This window comes from Phyllobates terribilis, unplaced genomic scaffold (genome assembly GCF_046119375.1).
Source record: "Phyllobates terribilis strain yellow unplaced genomic scaffold, ASM4611937v1 Scaffold_66__1_contigs__length_7565176, whole genome shotgun sequence".
Lineage (NCBI taxonomy): Eukaryota > Metazoa > Chordata > Amphibia > Anura > Dendrobatidae > Phyllobates > Phyllobates terribilis.
The window spans coordinates 5,739,020-5,747,486 of NW_027362826.1; the positions used below are offsets into that span (position 1 = coordinate 5,739,020).

Sequence of the window (8,467 nt, forward strand, 5' to 3'; positions counted from 1 at the left end):
GATGCAAAAGGAGCCCCGACCAAGTATTGAGTGCATTTACTGAACATACATTTCAGTAGGATAACATTTCGGGTTTTAAAATAATTTTTCAAGCTGTTATAAAAGTATTCTAATTTACTGAGATAATAACTTTTGTGTTTTCATTGGCTGTAAGCCATAATCATCAACATTAACAGAAATAAACACTTGAAATAGATCCCTCTGTGTGTAATGACTCTATATAATATAGGAGTTTCAATTTTTGTACTGAAAACTGAAATAAAGTAACTTTTTGATGATATTCTAATTTAGTGAGATGCCCCTGTGTGTAATAATCTTTGCTTCGCTTAGGATCTGCATGGAATTTGAGAAAATCAAGGAACAAGCGTTAAAGGCTCCTGAAACTAATGAAGATGTAATAGAGGAGATTGCGCTTGTGGAGCAGGCGAAGAATAAAAGCCTGGTAGAGCTAAAGTCCCGAATTGCTGTACTTACGTCCCTGGGTATAATTAGTGTAAAACATAATATATAGGATTATTCCGATATTTCTTGTGTCCTGGTTTATATGTATTTTTCCATATATAGGTCATGTCATACTAGCTATACTTACCAGTCCCCCTCCAGGTTTCAGTGATCAGATCCCCAACATGATCATGTGATTGCTGCAGCCTATCAGTGACTACGGTGGTAACCTGCTACAGCCAGTGATTGGCTACAGAAATCACATGTCCACATAGAGCAGGAAGAACACAAACTGATGGAGGGAACTGGAGTTGTGGAGCATCAGTATAATTTTATAACCTAAGTTTTTGGAAAAAATATAATTGGTGCAACCCCTGTGATTGTAGATGCTAGATACATTAATACATAGTGAGTTTCATTTTTTTAATTTTAGGAGTGTCAGCGGAGGATGAGTTATCTTCTAGATGTTCATTTATTTGTACCTGAAGATATCATCCTGAACTCAACAGTGTTACTGTGGCCAAAAAATATCAACCCAGTGTTTGATGAAAATGGCCAGGTATGTGGGCTCATTTCTGAAAATGGGGTCTCGGGTGCCAGCCCCAATGAAGCAGCAGCCCCCTGCAGTGTCCAGGTAATTAAACGGGGCGCTCTGGGAGCGTTTTTTGATAACTGTTCCTTTCTAAAAGCTGATTGAAAACGCCAAGTGTAAAGGAGAGGGCGAGCTGCTGGGGAAAAGAGAGAAACTTATGCTGGAACTGGAGAAACTTTTGCGTCGGATGGAAGAATTTGCAGAGTACTCTGAGCTGGATATGATGCAGCAGGTATGATAGTCACAGGCTGTGTTATAGTTTTCCCTCTTCTTATTTTCATTACTTTAAGACTCTTTTCATATTTGTACAGATCCTTTTTACCCAAAACGCATCATGGTTGTCGTGAACGATAATTTTTTTGTGCAACACAAAAGATCATTTCACCCGACGATCAAGTGTTTGGCCATTCGTCGGTGATTGGCAGCCTATTTATACTGCACAATTATCCTTAAACGAGCGTTCCTGGGAAGTAGTTATAAAATGCTCCCTAACTCCGGTTTGGAGTTGCATTAGGCTTTTTTTATGTTGTTTCTTTTGGGGGGGTTTCTATCCCTTTTTAAAGGCAAGAATCAAGAATATTGAGACTACAGCCAATAGTGTAACCTGAAGCTTCAATGCAAAATCTCCATTAGGGCCCCCAACTATTGCAGGTCTTTAATAGTAGTGATCTTCTCATATGAGTCAAAGAGACCTTTTGAGCCCCCCTTAGCTCCAGATGCAACTGCAACCCCTGCACGCACTGTAGTTACGCCCTTGACTGCAGCATTATTTTTGCTATGCAAAAAAAAACTATGAAAAAAACATAAACCCGACTGACCACCATTATCAGCCAGAACAGTCTTTATAGAGGCAGTCCCTAGTGCTTAACCTGAAGTGCAGTCAAACAAAGGCAGGTCAGAGGCAGTCGTCACACCTGAGCACTGGCGTATGAAAGCGTCCACTAGGCCTGAAACGCGTTGCATCCAATAGGCCTGAAACGCATTGCGTCCAATAGGCCTGAAACACGTTGCGTCCAATAGGCCTGAAACGCATTGCGTCCAATAGGCCTGAAACGAGTTGTTCCAATAGGCCTGAAACGCGTTGCGTCCAATAGGCCTAAAAATCGTTGCGTCCAATAGGCCTGAAAATCGTTGCGTCCAATAGGCCTGAAATACATTGCGTCCAATAGGCCTGAAATGCATTGCGTCCAATAGTCCTGAAATGCATTGCGTCCAATAGGCCTGAAATGCATTGCGTCCAATAGGCCTGAAATGCGTTGCGTCCAATAGGCCTGAAACGCATTGCGTCCAGTAGGCCTGAAACGCGTTGCGTCCAATAGGCCTGAAACGATTTGTGTCCAATAGACCTGAAAGGCCTGAAAGTTACAACTCTGACATCAGCTGTCTATAAAGTGGAGCATATAGGAGTCTGTATTCTGCAAATGAGAAGTAAAGTTCACCGGTGAGAAGTCAGTCTCATACTGTAACTTGTGAATGTCTAACTCATTTTCTTTAATGGAGGCAGTCCGGTTAACCCTTTACTTATCTGTGTTTATTGTGCCTGGTTTCAGTAAGTGACAGATGTGAGGACTGTACAGAAGCGAATAGCAGACGCAGAGGAGGCGGTGGCTTATATTAACAAAGAAGAAGCGCTGTATAAATGGGACCTTACAACATACCCTCAGCTGGATTCTTCAAAAGTCAACATCGAACCTTACCAGAAACTTTTTGCACTGATTTACAAATGGCAAAAAACTGAAAAAAAAGTATGTGCACCCCATTGGGGAATTCTGAGTTAACTCTTGGCATGCCGTTATTTATTAACACCAGACGTGATCTGAAGTGGAGAGTAAATGGCGCATTTAAACAAGCTGATGATCATTCCCAATTATCAGCCCGTGTAAATGTGCCAGTAATCACCCGATGAACAAGCAAAACACTAATTCGTTGGGAACGAATCATTTATGGCAGCAAAAATCATCTTTATCTACAGCACTTCGCCCCTTGTAACGTTATAGGGACAAAGTATATCTAATAACCAATCGTTCTGTCCCCATCACTGTTCTTCGGTCCTGGAAATAACCAAGCGCCAAAAGTCTTGCATATATTACAAGGGGATTATGTGTTATTAAAGGGCTGTCCGGCCTTGGGGCACAAGTCTGCAGTCACTCCATGTGACTGCAGTCATGTGAATCCTCACAGCATGTGTACTGTGCGCGTTATAAGGATTCTCCAGCATCGGGAGCACAGGCGTGTGACAGCAAGTATGTGATTTGCATATATACGGTCACATCCCAACTAGACATATCCGGCCTTGCTCAATGCAGGCACATTGAGTGGAGCCAGACACGTCTAGTCGGAATGTGGTCTGAAGTATGCAAATCACATACTTGTGGTCACATAACAGCCCGTTCCCGGCACCGGAAAATCCTCGCAGTGAAGAATTTAAAAGTCTGCAGTTACATAGACTGTAGACTTGTACCCCAAGGCCGGACAATCCCTTCTGCAAAATAGGAGATAAATGTATGATCGGTAGGGGTCCTCCAGTAATCCTGAGGACAGAGGTTCCAAAGTCTGCTGTGTGAATGGAGTGATCGTGCGCATGCATAGCCAGTGCTCCATTCATGTCTATGGGAGCAGTCATGCGCATGCATAGCCATCACTCCCATAGATGCACACATGCTTCATTCACAAAGCTGTATCTAGGACCACCGCTTTCAAAACTGCTGGAGGCTGCAGCAGTCGGACTCCCAGTGATCAGACATTTATCAACAACCTTGTGGATAGGTGATTAAACATTATTTATGGGACAACCATAGCCATAGATGTAGAAGAGAAAAAAAGCAGAATAAACAGTAATAGATGAGCTAAAAACATGAAATTTATCAAAATATGTCTTGAAAAATCTCACGCTTCCAGGTGGATCGACGGCGCTTTCCTTGACCTGAACGGAGAAAGCATGGAAGCCGAAGTGGATGAATTCTTCCGAGAGGTCTACAAGATGATGAAACTGTTTCAGCAGAAGCAGAAGACGTTAGAAGAGGAGAAGAAAAAGGCGGCTCAACACCGGACACTGTCTGAAGATAAGGATTCGGTGGACGAGGAAAAGAAGGAAAGCCGCATAGTTCTCATGTGTTCTGCCATCACCGAGCAAATCAAGGCTTTTAAGGTTGATGCATCATATAATGGATATATCAGTAATCTGGGCCAGGTTTGCTGGAGCGCGCTGTTACCTCCCAATCCCAGCCAACTTTAGCACAGTGGTTACTATCGAGACAGCAGCGGTGGTCGGTCTCCTAGGCAACGATCTGTAAACAAAAGAAAAGTCTTAATATCTCAAGAACGGCTGCAAATGTCAAGAAGCAGTAAATTGCAAAAGTGCAGGTTTTTACAATATCTATGAAGATGGGAATAACCCTTTAATTCATTTTTGTAGCCGTAATCCCGGGACACTGATTATGATTGACTCCTTTTCAGGAATATATCCCTCTGGTGAGCATCCTTTGCAACCCATGCCCCTCCTATATATCCATCCTGGCCTCCATGTGTCCAGCCTGCCCCCCTTCATATATCCATTCTGTCCCATATATCTATATATATCTATATCTATATCATATATATATAACAGTTTTGATTTATATATATCCATCCTAGCCCCCCATATATGCATCCCACCCCACCCCATATATCTATCCAGGTCCCCACGTGTCCAGCTTGCCCCCCTTCACCTCCATGCGTCCATCCAGGTCCCCACGTGTCCAGCTTGCCCCCCTTCACCTCCATGCGTCCATCCAGGTCCCCACGTGTCCAGCCTGCCCCCCCTTCAGCCCCATGCGTCCATCCAGGTCCCACGTGTCCAGTCTGCCCCCCCTTCAGCCCCATGCGTCCATCCAGGTCCCCACGTGTCCAGCCTGCCCCGCTTCAGCCCCATGCGTCCATCCAGGTCCCCACGTGTCCAGCCTGCCCCCCCTTCAGCCTCATGCGTCCATCCAGGTCGCCACGTGTCCAGCCTGCCCCCCCTTCAGCCCCATGCATCCATCCAGGTACCCACGTGTTCAGCCTGCCCCCCCTTCAGCCCCATGCATCCATCCAGGTCCCCACATGTCCAGCCTGCCCCCCCTTCAGCCCCATGCATCCATCCAGGTACCCACGTGTCCAGCCTGCCCCCCCTTCAGCCCCATGCATCCATCCAGGTCCCCACATGTCCAGCCTGCCCCCCCTTCAGTCCCATGCGTCCATCCATGTCCCCACATGTCCAGCCTGCCCCCCCTTCAGCTCCATGTGTCCATCCATGTCCCCACGTGTCCATCCTGACCCCCCTTCAGCCCCATGCGTCCATCCATGTCCCCATGTGTCCATCCTGACCCCCCTTCAGCCCCATGCGTCCATCCATGCATCCTGGGTAGGTGTTTATGCCCCTGCATCCATCCATCCTGGGTAGGTGTAAATGCCCCTCCAGCCATCCATCCTGGGTAGATGTATATGCTTTTCCATTCATCCATCCATCCTGGGTAGGTGTATATGCTTTTCCATTCATCCATCCATCCTGGGTAGGTGTATATGCCCCTCCATCCATCCATCCATCCATCCATCCAATCTATCTATCTTTCTATCCCTTCCTTTCTGAGATAAGCTGCAATAATGCATTTGTCCTTTGCTACACCTTTGCACATACACCATATACCTAGTCAGTGGCCTTGTTATCAGCTGCTACTCTTTTAATTCAACTGTCCCATCAGGTGGGTGTTGCTGAGTACCACGCATTTAAAAAAAATGTGGGGCCGTTGCGATTTCTTTAGTGAAATGCTGGCTCCCTCTGGTGGAGCACTGACTTCTTTAATTTTCTATCTATGGATGAAAAAAAGATAAAAAAAAGTTTGGTCTGAGATGTTGTTTTAAAGTGCTACCTATGTCTGTCAATCAGAGCATCCTATTGGTTTTCACCCAAGCAGATAGATTGCTTGCAATAGATGTAATGAGTGAATGGAACAATGGAATAATGCAAGAGAATGGGACAATGGAACAATGGAATAATGCTAGAATGGAAGAATGGAACATCATTGCACATGTCATAATGGGCTCCTAGCCTTTATCTGGCTGTGCTTCGGCAGTCAGCTACAGTCTGCAGGGAGCCTGTAGACTAGGAAGAAGGTCGACCGCTGCTTGTTTGTTCACTAATTAGTTATCCTCTCCCCATCCCCTTGTCTGCAGGTGCATGGGACATTGGGGGGGAGGGGAGAATGTTTGAAAATAGGCAGACTCATGCAGATTAAAAATGCATGCGTGGGCTGCAGCTGCAACAAGCAGTAAAGTTGTCGGTTTTAAGATGTCTATTGATGAACAACATGTCCTCCTAAGGGGAGTCTTTGTCCCTATCCCTACAATGGGTGCATTCTTGAAGCCAGGGTGCAGTCATAGGCCAAAACCAATTCAGGTTATCTCTTCTTGGCCTTTTGGCTAACATCAAGTGTAGTATCTGTTCTCATTTAGTATATGTGCTTTGCTTTTACCAATATATTGTATTGTAATGTAATGTTATCTATCTATCTATCTACCCCTTCCTTCCTGAGATAAGCTGCAATAATGCATTTGTCCTTTGCTACCCCGTTGCACATACACCATATACCTAGTCAGTGGCCTTGTTATCAGCTGCTACTCTTTTAATTCAACTGTCCCATCAGTTGGGTGTTGCTGAGTCCCACGCATTTAAAAAAAATGTGTGGGCCGTTACGATTTCTTTAGTGAAATGCTGGCTCCCTCTGGTGGAGCACTGACTTTTTTAATTTTCTATCTGTGGATGAAAAAAAGATAAAAAAAAGTTTGGTCTGAGATGTTGTTTTAAAGTGCTACCTATGTCTGTCAATCAGAGCATCCTATTGGTTTTCACCCAGGCAGATAGATTGCTTGCAATAGATGTAATGAGTGAATGGAACAATGGAATAATGCAAGAGAATGGGACAATGGAACAATGGAATAATGCAAGAATGGAAGAATGGAACATCATTGCACGTGTCATAATGGGCTCCTGGCCTTTATCTGGCTGTGCTGCTGCAGTCAGCTACAGTCTGCAGGGAGCCTGCAGACTAGGAAGGAGGTGGACCGCTGCTTGTTTGTTCACTAATTAGTTATCCTCTCCCCATCCCCTTGTCTGCAGGTGCATGGGACATTGGGGGGAGGGGAGAATGTTTGAAAATAGGCAGACTCATGCAGATTAAAAATGCATGTGTGGGCTGCAGCTGCAACAAGCAGTAAAGTTGTGGGTTTTAAGGTGACTATTGATGAACAACATGTCCTCCTAAGGGGAGTCTTTGTCCCTATCCCTACAATGGGTGCCTTCTTGAAGCCAGGGTGCAGTCATAGGCCAAAACGAATTCAGGTTATCGCTTCTCGGCCTTTTGGCTAACATCAAGTGTAGTATCTGTTCTCATTTAGTATATGTGCTTAGCTTTTACCAATATATTGCATTGCAATGTTATCTATCTAACTATCTATCTATCTATCTATCTATCTATCTATCTATCTATCTATCTATCTATCTATCTTCCCGGCTGCTTGTTTTCCCTCTATCCACACCCTCCTCTTCTTTGATTGACAGCTCTGGCTTCATAGAACCAGAGAAAGAAGGAGACAGAGGTAAAACAAGCAGGTGGGAAGGTGTATATAAAGGATTGGCCCACGCCGTGATCCACGGAGCGCTTGTACTTGGTTTCAACAGTCATTCTGTGCTGACAGTCCCTTTAAAATCAGTGTTTCCCAAACTTCAGTCCTCACGGCCCCCCACAGGTCATGTCTTCAGGATTTCCATAGTATTGCACAGGTGAGAGAATTCCTGATTCCTTGATGATACTTTCATCACATGTGTAATACTGAGGAAATCCTGAAAACCTGACCTGTTGGGGGCCATGAGGACTGGAGTTTGGGAAACACTGCTTTAAATGGAGCGGTGCTGCAGTTTTATTATTCAGCAATTAGCAGGATCCCCCAACAATTTCTTAAGCAATGAGAAAATGCAGTCCCTAATGATGTCCTCTGACAATAAGCGGATCACGGACAGCAGATGCATTGGGTTCTGCATTTCTTGGAGAATGGGTTGGGGCAGCTTCTGTCTTCTCAGTGATACAATCAGGAAGGAGATGCAGCGTGAGACAATCCCTGTCTACATCTTTGATCTGATCATCAATACAGAGGGCTGATTGGTGAAGACAGAGGGAAAGGCTAATAAAATTATTAAAAAAAAACTTAGTTTTTCGGCTGGCACTTCCTCTGGGGTCAGTATGCCAACCTCATTGACTTCATAGCACTTGCCAGAGTGGGCAGACACGATTTTATTGCCTTTACACACGTCACCTCCACACAGGGCGATGCTGCTACGACGCCTCTGTAGTGATCAAACGTGGAGTCAAACAGCAGGGCTTTAAGAGGGCTGCCCTTTTCAATCTTGGGACTAAAACACAA

At 44.9% G+C, this 8,467-nt stretch overlaps 2 pseudogenes; both read left to right on the plus strand.

Annotated features, from left to right (window-relative positions):
* The first annotated feature begins 6,449 nt into the window (after positions 1 to 6,449).
* On the plus strand, positions 6,450 to 6,545 carry LOC141193744 (U2 spliceosomal RNA; annotated as a pseudogene).
* Positions 6,546 to 7,391: 846 nt separating this feature from the next.
* Positions 7,392 to 7,509, plus strand: LOC141193742 (U2 spliceosomal RNA; annotated as a pseudogene).
* The last annotated feature ends 958 nt before the right edge of the window (positions 7,510 to 8,467 follow it).